The 16,645-nt window shown below is 37.9% G+C and overlaps 1 protein-coding gene across 1 annotated transcript in view; it reads right to left on the bottom strand.

Annotated features, from left to right (window-relative positions):
- The window catches only part of EYA1 (EYA transcriptional coactivator and phosphatase 1), a 302,855-nt gene extending 291,807 nt beyond the window's left edge, over positions 1-11,048 (bottom strand). Inside the window, exon 1 of the mRNA XM_054691910.1 lies at positions 10,981-11,048. The gene's annotated coding sequence lies outside the window, so the exon portion shown is untranslated. The remainder of the gene's footprint in view (positions 1-10,980) is intronic.
- Positions 11,049-16,645: the final 5,597 nt, after the last annotated feature.

Below are 16,645 nucleotides of genomic sequence, written 5' to 3'. Positions count from 1 at the left end.
GGCGATTTCAACTGGATAATATGTTAAAGTTTATACAGTATATTTTAACTCAATGAATGCATGCATTTAAACACATAATATTTGGGTAAGACATTTCAAGCTTGGATCACTTGGGATGTAATTTTAAAATGCTAAAGTAATTCTCATTTAAGTTTGTTTTGCTCTGCGTTATCAATGCTGGAAAACACATGCCTTATCCATTGTCAACACAAAATTTCAGATTGAGTTAAAAAAAAATCGTATGGATGCATATATTCTCTGCTCAACCAGGAAAACACTATATACAACTCTTTTGAATTGCACAAAATTTTCAGAACTGAATTTTAAAACCTACCAGAATTGCTTTGATAGGATTCTTTGCATTATTAGGGAAGAGGTATTATAGAAACTAGACTTTTTTCATTGTTTTAATTATTCTCTGGAGCCATGTTACATTTTCCAGGTGATAAGGTAGCATTTTAAAGTGAGGTTAATAATCCTGCTTTACATTGGTAAATCACTTTACAGTTTACAAAGTTCTTTCTCATAAATGGCCCACAGTGCACCTATACGTGGTGAGACAAAGTACAGTTTCATTGCTCACAGAAGGTAGCAGGCCTAGGACAAAGCGCCTTCTGATTCTCCCTAAATTCCCATTCTCTCCATACCTGTCCTAAGAACGTGCTTCAATCAAAATCTGTATATTTGATATTCTAGGATCATTTCCCATGTGTTTCTTTTCCATATTTCCATATTGAACTTACTGAACAGTTTAAGGTATTAAGAATGGTCAAGTTACATAAACATGAAAGGTATTTATTTCATTTGTAATTTTATTTCTTCTGAAGATGAAACTGTTCTCTACTACATACTATGTTTGTTATTGTTTCCTGGGTTGAAAAGACTAAGATTATTGACAAGTCAAAAGAGTCAGCATTCATCTGTTTCAGGTAGATGACTCCACTAAGAAAAATCAGTCCAAAATCAAAAAATCACAGAAAGCCATGGACTTTATTTACAAATCCTCCATTGCTTGCTAAATCAGTATAGTTGTTTCCAGATTTTTGCATGTCAATCTGAACCATGAAATTTATGCCATGACTGGGTCTACTGATATTTAGGAGGTAAACCCTTAATTCTCTTGCTGGACTTGATCTTTCATGGTTTATAAATAAGCCTGCCCCCATTATAGCACTTATCTAATGGGACTGTAATTATTTCTCTACCTGTCTCACTAGACTCACTCTATCTCTACCACTAGACTTTTGTTCCATGAGGGCTAGAACCATAACTTACTCTCTTCTTCCAGTCACATGTGGCACTTATTAAATATTTTGAATGAATGAATGAATGTTATTGATAGATGACCATTTGAGAATATATGTAAACTCTGAGCTAGAATTAGGTGGACAGTTAAATGGTGATGTTATCATTTAATTAACTTAAAAAGTATCCATCAAATTTCTTGTTATAAACCTTTATTTCAAGTACCCAAAGAAATAGGTTCGGGCCTCCCTAGTGGCACAAGGGGTTAAGAAGCAACCTATGAGGCTATCCGCAACCTCCGCAGCACAAGTTTGATCCCCAGTCAGCAGGGAGTAACCCACATAGCACAGCAAACCCCTCCTGACTCACCCGCTGCTCCCCTCAGCAGTGTACTTTGGTCAATCTGTCTGTTCTGTTCCCCACTCTGTCTCTGTTGAATCCTCTCACAGCCTCCCCCGCCCCAACAGCTCTGGCCTGTACCTCAGCTCTTGTATGCATAAATAAATAAATCTTTTAAAAAAAAATCTGAAAAAAAAATAAAAATAAATAAATAGGTTCAAGCAAAATCAAGTTACTTGATTCATGTCTATCTATCTATCTATCCATCCATCTATCCATGCATCCATCCATCCATCCTTATATCAATTTATCTAGCTAGCCTATACATCTATATTTGTATTGTTGCTTCGATATACATATGTATGTATGTATATATGCATGTATCTGTCTGCTGACCTACCCACCTATTACACACACAGTGAGTACTTATTTGTAAACCTATATAGTTATACACATTAATACAATCACAGTACTCAGAGGTAGACTTTGACTAAGCCACAGACTGGATCCTAGAAAAGAAACTGTAGAAGATGTCCAAGAAGGTTAATCTAGGTATAGGATGGGGAGGGATGATGCATGCTGATGGAAGGATCAATGGATGGAATTAATTTGGAAAGATTTGTGAAACATTCGAGACAGAAGCTTTGATGTCAGAGGGGTCCTGACGAGACATGACACCACATATCTAGTGGCAGTTACCCAGTCACACATCTATTTCCAACCAAAACTGGGAATTGGGTTTATCACCTACTTGTATGTTTACCTGAGAAGCCAAATCCTATATGTACCCAAGCCCAAGTCAACTATCACGGTACCCTCCTAAAGAGAAGTGTCCCTTGGTGTTATATACAACAGAAGGCCATCTTTCTATTAGCCACTAAATGAAATTTCCCTAAAATGAGATAAGAGCCTGAGAGATATCCTGGGGATCTGCTGACCAGGTTCAACTTTCCAGAATCAGTTATCCAGTCTGAGCACAGAAGATAAACCTGAAAGCCTCCTCCTGAAATCTACTTCACCAACTCCTTAACTAAGAAAATATCAGCTGAACAAAACAGGAGAAAAAGCCATGAGCAGCACACCTTAGTGTGCTGTGCTCATGGTGGTGCAAACCTTGATATTTTCTAGCTGCATGAGGCCACCTGAGAAGATGCTATCCAAAGGGAGACAGTGGTAAGCAGTCACTTCCATGCAATCCCTTCAGTCACCTCCATGGCAATCAAGCCCACAAACTGGGGTACCCAGCACTGGGGTTGATGGACCTCTTGACTTAGATTTATAGCCTTAAGTTAATGTTAGCCCTGGTGCTGAGCAGACCCAGGCAGGTAGCAAGGACAGCGGGAGGCATCCTGCATAAGGAAGACATAAGGAATACTGTGGGAACCTGCAGGAACTATGCTTCCTTCCAGCAAAATCCCCTGGACTGTTGAAATACCACTAAACAGTTAATTTTCTTAGATGGACTTGTCCAACTTGGGACTAAGGAACCCAAGTAAGCCTTAGAAACTTCCTTTGTATTTGCTACTCTTAGGGGAATGAGTTGGGTAGGGACTGAAATTAACATATGCAAACTAGAAAGCAAACTTTAATGTTAGATTTGTACATTGATAAAAAGACTCCACAGGAAACACAATATTGAGACTATAATATGACAAACCTTTCAGTCATACAAAATCACCTTTGGGGGTCCAGAGACATTGTGAAATTGGGACCCTGATGATGAGATTATAATTATAGTGATGGAATTCAGATATTTTACGATATTTTATGCTCTATTGCAACCAACAAACCTATTAATTTAAAAACACAAAATAGTTCTAAATACAGAAACTTCAATGCATGAGACAAAACATCTATGCTTTCTGTTATAAATTAAACTCTCTCTGGGATTCCAATTTTTCTCCCCAAGTCTACAAACAGTGCCTATTAACTAAAACAAGTATTCTAGAGTTCTGAACCTACTTTTCTCAGTTCAGTAAAATTCCAACTTCACTCCACCTAGCCATTTCCTATTTTTCTATATCTACTGGTTAAAAGCACTTGATTTAAAAAAAAATAAAACCTCATATTACAAGCAAATATTATTCTGCTTTTACGTTAGTTATAGCGCATCACAAACATCCTGGTTATTGTCAGAACAGAAGTCTGGGAGAAGGTGAAATAAGTCTGGGAGAAGGTGAAATAAATGTGTAAATTATAGAGGCAAGAAATAGTCTGAGAAAGGATCTAGGCAGGCAGGCTCTTGGGATGGACTTTCTAAATTGAAGAAAAATAAGTTAAGGGGTGGAGGTGGAGACTAATATGGTTGGAAGAGAAATAATATTTTTAAAATTTTATATATCATGTACATTTTAATTTTTCCTGCTGGTTTTGAAAAATGGGTTATATTTTAGATGACACATAAATCACCCCTAATGAACCAGAAACCCATCAGGCACTGTTAATAACTTGTGGCTCCTTGGATGAAAGAGTATTTTCATTACCACACACCATCGCTTTAATCTTTGCCTTCTTACCAAGTGTTGAGTTTTCTAACATTCCTGAGAAGCAGAAGGAAACTAGAGGTTGAACATTGCTCTATAGAAAAGAAAAGGGCTATTCTAAAGTATGTCCCCAGAAGACTACAACTACAGATTGAATAAACATATCAAATCAAGGGGTCTTTAAGAAAATTTACAAACAGAAGCCTGTAGTGAAATGAACCATTGGATAAATGACCTCCCAGAGACCCACTCAACTCACTCTTCCATAGCTCTAGAAGCCACAAAATGCTGCGTCTCACGGTCACCGGTTGATTGCTTTCCACACCTTCATAAGAAATTTAGTTATATCATGGAAAACAGAAATTGGGCGTACCCAGGTAAGCTGGATTCAGAACCAGATACTCACAGATCTTTGAGATTGTTAAAGAGCACATCACAACCACTGAAACATTAATAAAAAACAAACAGAAATCTAGGTTGGTGAGGTTCTTACAGATGGAGATATAGTTTCTATAGAAATAAATGTCTATACCAATTTGCCTTTATAGCTTTTCCACTGATTTATTGGTACTTGTGTTTTATTCTTTATAGACTTCTAAATAAATATGACCAAATATCTGCTTCCACCATACATTACTTTCAGGTGAACAGAAGGCCAGGGAACAAATGAGGTGACACTAATTAGGAAAATGATGACATTTATATTCAGTAACTAATGTTGAATTTCCAAATTAAACCTATACACTACTATAATGTGGGATTCACTACACAAATGATATTAAGAAAGCTCTAAAGAAACATAACTATAACCCCATCAACCCAGCTGGTTGGGTTAATTAATTTTATGTAGTTATAATCATAGTGAATTTCCACGCTTCTGTTTTTCTGGTTTCTCTTAACATTGTTCCACAGGCATTTTATAGTCTGTATATTTATCATGTTAATGTCCATGTAATAGTCCTCTAAAGTGGGGCATTTGGGATTTTTTCATTTTTATAGCATATAACACTGCAACATCTTCATTTGCCAAGTTTTTTTCTGTATTTTTAATCATTTCTTTAAGAATAAATCCCAAAAAGTATAACCAGAGGATCAAAAGGTATGACAGTTGAAAGAGGTAATTCTTATAAAGTGGGGTCAAATTCACTAATGTATATTTCTCTTACATAACACTGGCCCTAGTAGAAACACAGATATCATAATTTTAAATATTCAAATGAGTTTTGAAACAGGTATAAAGGAAGCTATAATCTTGATAGCATTCAAGAATCTCCCTATATCAGAAGTGACCAAATTTTTGTGTTCATGGTTAACTTGAATACTAAAAATCATGCCTGGACATTTGAAAGCTTCAACAAATGACTGATCCAAACTATTGCTGCACTGATAAAAGCATGTATATTTATCACACACTTGTCACTTCCCCTTTTGTCCATTCAACATTGCTCTTCCAGTGGAAATCTATGCTCATGGACTCAAGACAAAAAGTAAAACTCATTCCAGTAAACATGGGATCTTTTATTATCCTGATCACTTTCTTCTCTTACTTTCAACACATGACTCAGTGGGTGTGTCATATAGTCCTTGTCATAAAATAATGCCTACTCAAGTATAGAAAAGGTAAATGCTGCCCATTGGTTATAAATGGTGGCTCACCCATAAGGGATTTGAGAACAGTGATGTGCTATAGCACGTTGTTTGAGAACCACAGGCCTATACATTTTAGCTGTAATAAGGAAATTCAGACACCTAAGAGAAAAAAAAAATCTAAAACATAATCTCATGTGACAAACTCTTCTAACATTTCACCAGATTCTTATATTAATTCTGCTGCATCTACTGATTTTAAGACATTTCTGGTCTTCACAGATGTTTATATACACTGTGTCACAGAAATGTTTCTTAGCCTAGTAAGACCCTAGTTTCAGATTTAAAATGATTTATACTGTGGAACAACTGGTAGCAAACTAAAGTGGTTTCATTTATTGGTTATGCTTGCTAATGTACAATTGAAATAAACACCTATAAATGATCATTTTTTTCTTTATTCAGTAGAAAAACTGGGGGTATATAATGTCTACTCCTTGCCTTTACATAAAAAGACCTACCTTCAAATGCTTTTGAAAATGTTGAAAGAAATACACCATAAAACTCATCCATAGGAAGTAGAAAACAGGACCAACCATGGTTGCCTCAAGCTAGGAATGTGGGCCAGGAGCTTGATGGCACTTTTGGTAGTGTTAGGAGTGTTCTATATCTTGATAGCAATGGTTTTGTGATTGTCAAAATACAGTGAAATATATGCTTTAATAAAATGAATTTTCTTAATGTGCCACAACTCACATTTCCTAACACTTGTCAACCTCTTTTCTTTTTTCCAGTATAGCCAAGAAAGTAACACAGCATTTTGGTAGTGACTATCTTCTTCATTAAGAATAATAGACTTTGGGCCTCCCTGTGATGCAAGGGGTTAAGCACCACACTACGAAGCTGTCTGCAGACTCAGCAGCACGAGCTCCATCCCAGGCTGGCCAGGGAGCAACCCACATGGCGCAGCAAACCTCTCCTTACTCACCCACTACTCCCATCAGCAATGTACTTCGATCAATCTGCCTGTTCTGTTTCCCCCTGTCTCTGGTGAATCCTCTCTCCCCCCTCAACTCTGGCCTGTACCCCAGCTCTTGTATGCATAAATAAATAAAACTTTAAAAAAAAGAATAATAGACTTTATCCCTCCAAACCACACATGATATTAGTGCTGATCTACATATTCTTCCACCAACACTCCCTTTTCTAATACAGTCATGATATTTATTCCTGCTTAAGTAAATTAAGTAGGTTCAATAATCACTCATGCTCATTTTTAAGTGCAGAAGGGGCTCTTGGTTTAAAAGATGAAAATTAGGAATATACAATTGTCTTTAACATTGAGATTCTACTTGTCATGTCAGTAACTGATATGATACTGAAGGTTTTAATTTTTAAAGACTTAAATTAGAATGCTGAATGGTGATATGATTTTCAGGAATACCCAATCAAATCCATAAATTTTCTGGTGTGTGCTTAGACCACGTTAAGTTCAGTAGTCAAGATGTAAAAAACAATTATATTTATAAAAAATAAGAACATTTTTCAGACTTGTGTGCCTCTTCTTTGGCTTTTGCTGCTAAAAATCAAAGGGAATTTTAACTATGGATCTAGACATAGACTTCAACATCCAGCTCATGAGATAACATATATAGTACAGGAAATCCAACTTCATCATTAGACCTTAGAGTTAATATCTACTATGTATACTAGTTTAGGAGCATCTAGAGAGTAAAGGCTTCCCTGATCTGCTCCATCACCACTCTCTTACCTTGACAATCACAACTAAAGTTTAACAAGGCAATTTCCTCATTTCCTGGATGCTGACTCTGACTTTTTAGCAGCTTTTTGACTAGAGCAGGGATTGCTTGATTGAATATGACTGCAGGACTGTAGTCTCAGAGGCTGAAGATAAAGACAGTAAATAAAGTACAATTCAATAAGATGGAAAAGATTGACAATCCTTCCTACCTATAGTACATGCTTAATAAATATGTGTTGAATGGACGATAAGCATTTTGTCAAGAATGAAAGGTTATAAAACTATAATGCACTATGTTTAACAGTCTCTAGTTTTACATCCAAAAATTATCATGTAAGTCAATCACTGAAGGACAATTGTACACTATAAAGACTGAAAATAAAGACAGTAATGGGGACAGCATGAAGTTGTCAGAAAGGAGGCACTGACTCAGGATTTCTTTGAATGTCACTCTTAAAAAATCAAAGGACAATATACATTATAGCAAAACTAGACAATTTTAAGGAATCTGCTTTCCCTTAGTTCAGTGAGAAAAATATCTAATCAGTGATATAACAGGAATATATATGGTATATTGGGATATCGTGATGGGGCCACATAAGGACATTATAGAATACAAATTTCCATCTAAAGCAGAAATCACCCAAAATATCCTTGACAGATCACCAAGCTCTTCTGTTTAAGCGCTTCTGGGGACAGAAACTAAACCAGCTTGGCAAGCCACTTGGTCTATAACTAGAAGGCTTAAACATTAGAAGGTTTTTGCTTAGACTGAGCTAAAACAGACCCATCAAAGTCCTTTCCTCTAGGGTCAATTTTTATTCCGCACCAACCAAATATATTTCAATTATCTTCCTATGTAAAACAATTCTTAGCAGATTATAATGATATCCCTTAAGGGCTCTCCTCTCTAGGCCCAAGATCTGAAGACTTGTCCTTTTTAAAACAAGTTACTAAGTTTTCTGATTCACCCTCCAAAGGACAAGTCTGTAGGTCAGTGGCTTCTGGATCCATACAGCAGTGGAACTTACTAAGCTTAGGGACACTCAAACTCTTCTGCAAATGTCTTGCTTTCAAGGCACAATCCCTCTGATCTATATTTGAGGAATTAATTCACCCCTGTGAAATTTTCATTTTGTTAGTTTCTTCATGTCAGTCAAGTGCATTCAGATTTTAACTCATGATTCTGCAAGCTAATGAGTGAGATACCCATTCCAGCTTTGCGTAATTTGCCAGTCAAAAAACATTATTTTAACTTCCTTCTCTCAAGTCACTGATTAAAATAGTACTGGGGAGGAAAGTAAAAATTACAGCTAGTCCTAATGAGTCAAGGCTAGGGAAAAAGATATTGAAGACTTACAGAAAGTAAGAATTGGAGTCTTTTACTCTGGCACTAGTCAGATCTGTAATCTTGGAAAAATTAAGCTCTCTGACTCTATAGCATACAGGTCTGAGCATGCTTCTTTATCTTACAATGACACTAATACCATTCAATAAGATGGAAAAGATTGACAATCCTTCCTACCCATAGTACATGCTTAATAAATATGTGTTGAATGGATGATAAGCATTTTGTCAAGGATGAAAGGTTATAAAACTGTAATGCACTATGTTTAACAGTCTCTAGTTTTACATCCAAAAATTATCATGTAAGTCAACCACTAAAGGACAATTCTACACTATTAGGAGATGCATTACTAAAATAACAATTAGTAAAACAATATTTTTATTGTAGTGTTCTATTACTATTTGGGGACATTTTGACATTTTTAAAAGCTAAATGATCCCACTAATAATTTTTTTTATCATTCCTGTTCTGTAACTTATCTTAATTACCATTTTTTCTCTGCTTTCTTTCTAAGATATTCACATGTTCCAAACTATGAAACTTGTTAGATGTTGCTATTTGGAGCAAGGAACAAGTCTGATTTAGTCTGATTTGGTCTGACATCCAAGTCCTTTGCAATGTGTGCCAGGGTTTCCCAGCTACCATCTCTGCGCATCTCTCTTGCAATTTAATTCTCTCCTGCTGACCTGCACCTAAACCAGACTATTTCAGATGCTCCTGGTGCAACTTTACTCCAGGAGGATGCACCTTTCACCCAAACTCCTACATAGCCTTCCAGACCCACTCAGTCCCCTCCTCCAGGAAGCCTTTGCACACCTGCATTTTTCCCCCATAAGAGCACTAGTCACATTTGGTGACAACTGTCACCTGACTACTCCTTCAGGGCAGGAATAATTTTTATACTATAGAAAGATGCTTGATACATGACATTTTCCCGAAGTGTTGGCTGAATAGATAGCACAGAGCAAAAAACACAGGATGCTTAGGATACCAGGGTCCGGGAAGAGGATGAAAGAATGTCTCCCCCGGTCTACATGGACATATTGCATCTACATCATCCCAGCAATTTTCACTCAGAGCTGGGATCTCTTGTACTGTGTAGATATTTGCAACTGATTCTTCTGGAAATATCAATACTATCAGTTCACATTTCTGAGTCCTTCTCCAACCAGATTTTTTTTCAAGAAACTTTGAGTTTTATGAGACAACTTACCTAGCTACCATACCAGTCTGGCTATCAGAACAAAAAAGTTGGTGAGTCTTAATCCATATAAAGAAAACAATGAAAATTGCTTATACTGTATCCATTATCCTTCCCCACCCCAACCTCACCAAAGGCAAAGCAAAGATCCTGTTATTTTTTCATTGCTTTCTTATTATTCATAAAAATAAAAATCCTTCCCTGTGCTGACCCCTCCAATTCATCTTTTAATTCTTATAACAGGCCTATTTGTTATAACCACCAAGCCATTTTTGGCCAAGAAAGGAACTCCGAGGGCTAGAAAGTACTAAATATAAATAGCTGTTTGCCCAAACTGCTCCCCCAAATGTTTCCCATTGCTCGAGCTTCCCGCAGAAGCACACGTCCAAGACAGCAATCACAACATCAAATAAGGCCAAGCTGAACCTCCCCTCCCCAAGTCCCGCTACATCCCACTCAGTCACCACCTCCCAGAAGGAAAACAAACCCGCCCCAGACACATCCCTCCACGTGCAGCGCCCTAACGCTGCGTGCCAGAGGGGCCACGCCGGCGCCTCACCGCGGCTGGACCCGACGAGCGTCCCCCATCATTGCAAGCCGCCTCCGCGCCCTTCCAGGTGACTTCGCGTACCTGGCGGTGGTGCCCACGCCGAGCAGGCGACCTGCGAGCGGCGGGCGCGCTGGGGTACCCCCGGCACCCGCTCACTCGCCCGCTCCGAGGTCGGGGCCCCGCGGCAGCTGCGCCCCTTGCACTGTTTCCCGGACGCCGGTCGCTGCGCCCCAGTCCTGGCTGGGGACGCGGGCGTCAGCGGCCCGGGCTGTAGGCCGCTGCCTCTGAGCCAAAGGGTCAGATTTAGTTTCACAACAAAGTCTCGCCCCGTCACCGCAGCGCAACTGGAGGCCAAAGCCGGCCGGGCGGCCCGGGCAGGGGCGGGAGCGCGGCCGCCCTGGGCGAAGGTGGGCAGAGCGCGCTGGGGCGGGCGGGTGGCCGCGGGGGCCCGGCGGCTGCACTTACTCGAGTCACAGTTTCGGCGACGCGGGGCTGAGGAACCGGTTCTTCGAAATCAAACCGAAAATGGGTAACCGAGAGGCCAGGGCAGTGTTAAGAGGGGTTCTGTCTCGATGTTTCGGGCACACGCTGCTCTGGCTTCCAGAAATTCGAGCCAGTGGTGGCTTTTTTCTTTCTTTCCTTTTTAAATGCGCCTGTGCCTCCGGGTTGAGGGGCGCCCTTTACTAGGCTCAAGAGTGTGCAGTCATACCAGGGACGGAGATGAGAACCCTCTTCCCAGGACCCTCTGATGTTTTTGGTACCCCCTCCCCCTTTCTCCTAGCTCCCTCTTTGGGCCCCAACTCCCCCCTGCTAGGATCCTGAGCCTGGGCCTGCTGCCCAAGCCCCGCAGGGTGTCTCGGAAGCCTAGGCCCTAGCAGTGTTTAAACTGAAAGGGGTGGGGGCAGGGGTGGGAGGTGGAGTGGGAGGTGGGAGGCGGGTTGCTCAGTTAGCATGGGAAAGTTACGTGTGCATTATCTGGGCCTGAGACGAAGGGTGGATGGATTATGATGATTTTTTTTTTTCTTGGTGGTGGGGGTAGGATATAAGTCATCAGACTGAAACTAATTAAAACCTCAGATTTCAGAATTTTAGAAGTGGTCTTACAGGTATGTACTCTAATTTATTACAGACAGGGAAACTGAGGCAGAGAATTGCATTATCCAGAAGCAGGCAGGGGAGCCTGTACTAACTATCCACACATCGTCCAGTATCCTTCCTACTAAATGTTTTGCCTTTCTTTGCATCAAGAAACTCTTTGGGAGGGTAGGGGGGAAGTTTCTGTAACCCCAGAGTCCCACTGCATTTGTGATTTAATGAGTCCTAGAGAAAATTTTGATTCAACATGTGAAATATTTCAGCATTAGATGAAGCATCCATTATAGGTCAGTAATCTGAGATATGCCTTCTTTGGGAACTTCCTCTTTCTTGATTAGAGAATCCAATCACAAGTAGTGAAAGATACGCAAATACCTTGATGATTTGCTCTTATAGGGACTCATCACTTTTAGTGAGCATTAAAATGTTTTCCCTTTTCTCTCCTAAATGAAATCCCTTCCCTATTTCCCACTCAATTATTCACATCAAATGAGATAGAGTAAGCAAAAGGGCCTAGGCAAATATAAAATGTGGCATGAATACGGGTATTATGGTACACTCTTTCAAAATCATCTAGATTCACACGCTTTACAGTTGTTTCGGTTGTTTCTATCAGTCATCAAGTATCTGTTGACTTGTACTAGATACCATGAAGTTAGAGTCAGAACAATGAGACTTAATCCTTCACCTTCAAAGACCACAGATTATAGATTTGGAGATAAGACTAACACAGAGGAAATAATTAGAAATCCACACAAAGACTGGTTTTTAGTCCTAAACTATTTTGGATGTTTGTATGTGTGTGACTCAGAAATTTTCCAAAAAAGACCTTGTGTATTGGGTGAAGAGTATTTCCTGTAGAAGTCAATACATGATAAATTATGCTAATTCAATAAAATCCCAATACCCCATTCAAAGAGAAATATTTACTCTTAGCCAGTTCATAAGGATGACTTTGCCTTCCTCATCAGTTTTTCCTTTCCACCCATTCACAAATATAAAAAAAAATCCATAACATAAAGAAACTGATTCAGAGTCTTTTAAATCAAAAGTTGTACTTAAAGAAGGAGCAGCAATAACCTAAACTACCAAATGTAAATGATTGCTAAGAACACTCTAAAGACAATGAAAGTTTCTTGTCAAAGTCTACAGGCAGACTATTTGCTTTAAAAGCATATTTAAAAAACAATCCTTATAATTCAGAAGTAACATATAACCTAAAATCTTTGTGTTTTAATACAAGACTTTTGATCCTTGATCTTGGTATTTCCTTTAGAAAATATGGAACAACTCTCAACCCAAGTATCCTACTATTTTGTTTTTTTAACTTCTCAAAACCTAGATTCATATGACCTTTGGATAAAAACATCTAAATTTTGAATGAGTTTCTGAATTTGAAGGTGTGGAGAATTATTTCATTATTGCACTTCAGTAATGCCACGTGTTAAAAATGTTGGCAGGTGTAGATTCAGAAGATAGTCATATTCAAAATTTTCTATAAGGAAAATTGTGATTTGAGCAAAGTGCATTTATTTTAGCACAGTATACAAATTCTTCATATTCTCCAAAACGGGAGTAGCAGGAGCCAATTTATTGAGCCTAATGTATTCCAGACACTTGCTGGAATAAACAATGCTCTTGAGCCCCTCAGATGCACAGCCAATAGGGAGCTGTTGACTACTTGAGGTTTTTACACATCTCTCAGCCAAATCAGAAATCCAAATCCCAAATCAGTCACAGGCACACAGTGTGGGTGTACAGTCCTGCCTTAGCATAGGATCACAATCTGTAAATGCACTATACTACCCAAGATAGGCTCATTTTGCCATCAAAAATACTTATTTTTTTTCAATTGACATGAACGCAAGTATGAATAAACAATTTCAAAAAAAGGTTGAATATCCTTTGCAATAGCAAGCCAAAACCTAAGGAAATCTGCATAATTATACATTTGAGAATATATGTACTTATATTCATCTATTGATATATAGATATATTTAATCTGGAGAATTTACATGTGAGTAACTAGTAAATGCCTTAAGGACTTAAGTATGTATCTGCTAGTTAATATTTGACTTAAAACATTTGGATTTTTACATGTTATAAAATGCTAACCCTAGCTGCTATCCTAACCTACAATATATACAATTAAAGAAAGGACAAAGTTTTTTGCACATGAAGGCACACAAAAAATGTTTACATGTAGATTTATACTCTGGCACCTGGCATAAACACAGAACACATGGGACAGAAATGTGCACTTAAGTCCCGGTCATATTCAAAATCTCAAATACAGATGTAAGATGGCAACTTCAACAGGAGTTTCATAGTTGTTTGAGCATTTGTATTCTGCCTACACTGACAGGTTAGGTATATTATGACCAATCCTGACTCAAAAGATATTTCTTATACTTCCCTCCCACCCTCTCTCCCTCCCTCTTCCTCCCTTTTGCTCTCCCTTTCACACACACAACTTTCAAAAATTACTTTATTGTTTGGTTTGACAATGTAATTTCATATAGAAAACTTTGCCAAATGCTCCTGATGGGAGCTTTCCTTAAGAAAGAGGATGGAGATCTAACCCACTGACTTAGATCACAATTTATTCCTAACATCCCTGAGAGATTCAAAAGACTATATGGGAATGGCTAAGAGAGAACCTTCTTCCAGGTGTGAGTTAGGAAGTTTCTTATAAACAGGAACCATTTAAAGAAACTTTTAATGGATTAATCATTTATCCCAACACAGACCTTTCTTCTTTCACTTAGCTGGATCACTTAAAGAATCACACTAATTCCTTCAGTGTAGAGTGCATCTGGCTGGAGAGCATTAATTGATTAACTGATTAAGAGCATTAATACCAATACAAGTTATGCACAAGACTAAAGACATGGTCCCTAAGTTGTAGGACCTGAATACTTTAAAAAAAAAAAAACATTTGATTTTTAGTGAACTGGAGCATCCTATACAATGAAAGTCAATTTCTATGCCTATTGCGCCCCTAAAAATGTATGAACTAGGGAGAATATTCACTAGACATATACATATTATTTTGACATTAACATCTAATGTCTTGCTACACTGGGACTGGTTTTCTAAACCATTTATGTTAACTAATATTAGGAAATACACTTCCCCTCTCAAGATTTCTAAAAAAATATCATCAAATTCTTTAATTATATCACAGATTTTGGAAGTATGTAAAGAGAGGATGTGGGGTAGGAGAACGGTTTACTTTTATCTTTACGCACTTAAAGCTTAGGATACCAAATGAGGTACGCAACACTGTGGTTCCTGGCCAACTTTCTACTAAAGCAAATACTTTAATTTTCAAGTAATCTTTTACCCATGTCCTATGTCTTACAGATAATAACTATGCTAAATTTTATTGTCCATATTAATAACTATTAAAATCACCTGATCCTTTCTTTTTAGGTAAATCTTCCCCCAAAAAAACCTGAGGCACAATCTTTCTGAATATTAAATTTGCTTATTTTTTTCTTTTAATCATGTTGCTTTCTTAGCATGTCTAAGCTTTTTATTGCCAACTGCTGTTATAGGTGGAGATTCCCTGAGCTTCCAGTTTGCTTTTATCCAGATCATCCCACTTCTTAACATACCCACTTGTGAGCTGCTTTTACCTTTATAAAGAGATATCTAGCAAGTGCCTGGAGTATGACTCCTCAGTGTGGCAGCCACTGTTCCTCCCCCACCCGAAAGGCAATGGCTTGATTGTTCTTTTTACGTTTCTATAATATCATATGACAAACAAGCATCAGATTTATTTTTCTTTCTCATAACTAGAGTAATTTTTAAAATAGCACCTTTTCCTCCAAGAATAAAATTGCAGGTGCATTTTAAAAACTATCCAACATAATTGCTCTTCCAATATAGTTTAGAACAGAACTGTATGCTCCCTAAGTAAACTCTAATAGCCAACAGAACGGAAATATTTGGGAGTTTGACTCATGGAGAGTATGGAGTTGGACCTCAAGTTTATGACTTAAGATTATATTTCCCCAGACATACTACTTGTACTTATCTAGGTTAAATCTCATTTGCTATTTCCTGACCATGTTTTTTGGCAGATAGCTGATAGTACTTTTGTTGACTTTTGGTTATAGTTGTAAAATACTATCAAGCCTTAAAAGTTCTATTCCATTTTGTGAATTTGGTCATCATGCAAAAATAAACTAAACAGGTATACCTTTATTTCAAAAAGTTCAGGTTGGAAAAGCTTGGATTCATGCAAAAGATAAAAAATAAAGGGTTTATTCTATAAAAGCAAAGGTTGTGGACTGAGGCCCATTTAGAGGAAACAATCAGCTCTCTATTGGCCAACAGTAAGCCTGAAGAATAGTACCAGAGGTAGCTATAAAGATAATTTCCAAACTGTCTTTCTTTGCTTGCCAAACCAAGCACCATCAAAGTGCCAAAATTAGTGCCAAAGGAGTAGTGGAAAGGAGAAAGCAAACAATCCATTGTTTGTTTGATAAGCATAAAATATTTAGAGTGAGGAAAATTATGTTTCCAGTGTTGTAATTGTCTTTATTTCTTAACATGTAACTAGAGGCACTGGAGAACTGTTCTTGGTAATGAAAACCTAATGTGTCCTTGAATATTAGTTCTATAGTCAGAGAGCTGAATTGCTGATTAGGATTGACTTCTTTTGTTTCTACTTTTGTTTTTGTCGTTTTTTTTCCTATGTTTTCTTTTATTCTTTGCCTCCATGTGGTTTCTCTCCTAACACCAGACATTTGCTTGCTTGTTTTGTTTTGGTAGGGTATTCTATTTTATCAAACGAATGTTTGATAGCTTAAGGCATCCTTTAAGGGGAAAAAATGGAAATGGCTTTTATGCATCATTTAAACCTGTGCCTTTACATGATAATAAATCTATGTATTAACTGAATCATAGCCAAAACCCATTATGTTTATAGTGAATATGAAAGGAGGGAATCCAGCAGATAAATTGATTCACTCACTTTTCAGAACACACAGTGTGCTCATAACTAATGGCCATTTAACTCTGAAAT

Source organism: Talpa occidentalis, unplaced genomic scaffold, assembly GCF_014898055.3.
Source record: "Talpa occidentalis isolate TD23 unplaced genomic scaffold, MPIMG_talOcc4v2.1, whole genome shotgun sequence".
Lineage (NCBI taxonomy): Eukaryota > Metazoa > Chordata > Mammalia > Eulipotyphla > Talpidae > Talpa > Talpa occidentalis.
This window is presented reverse-complemented; position numbering and strand designations above follow the sequence as displayed.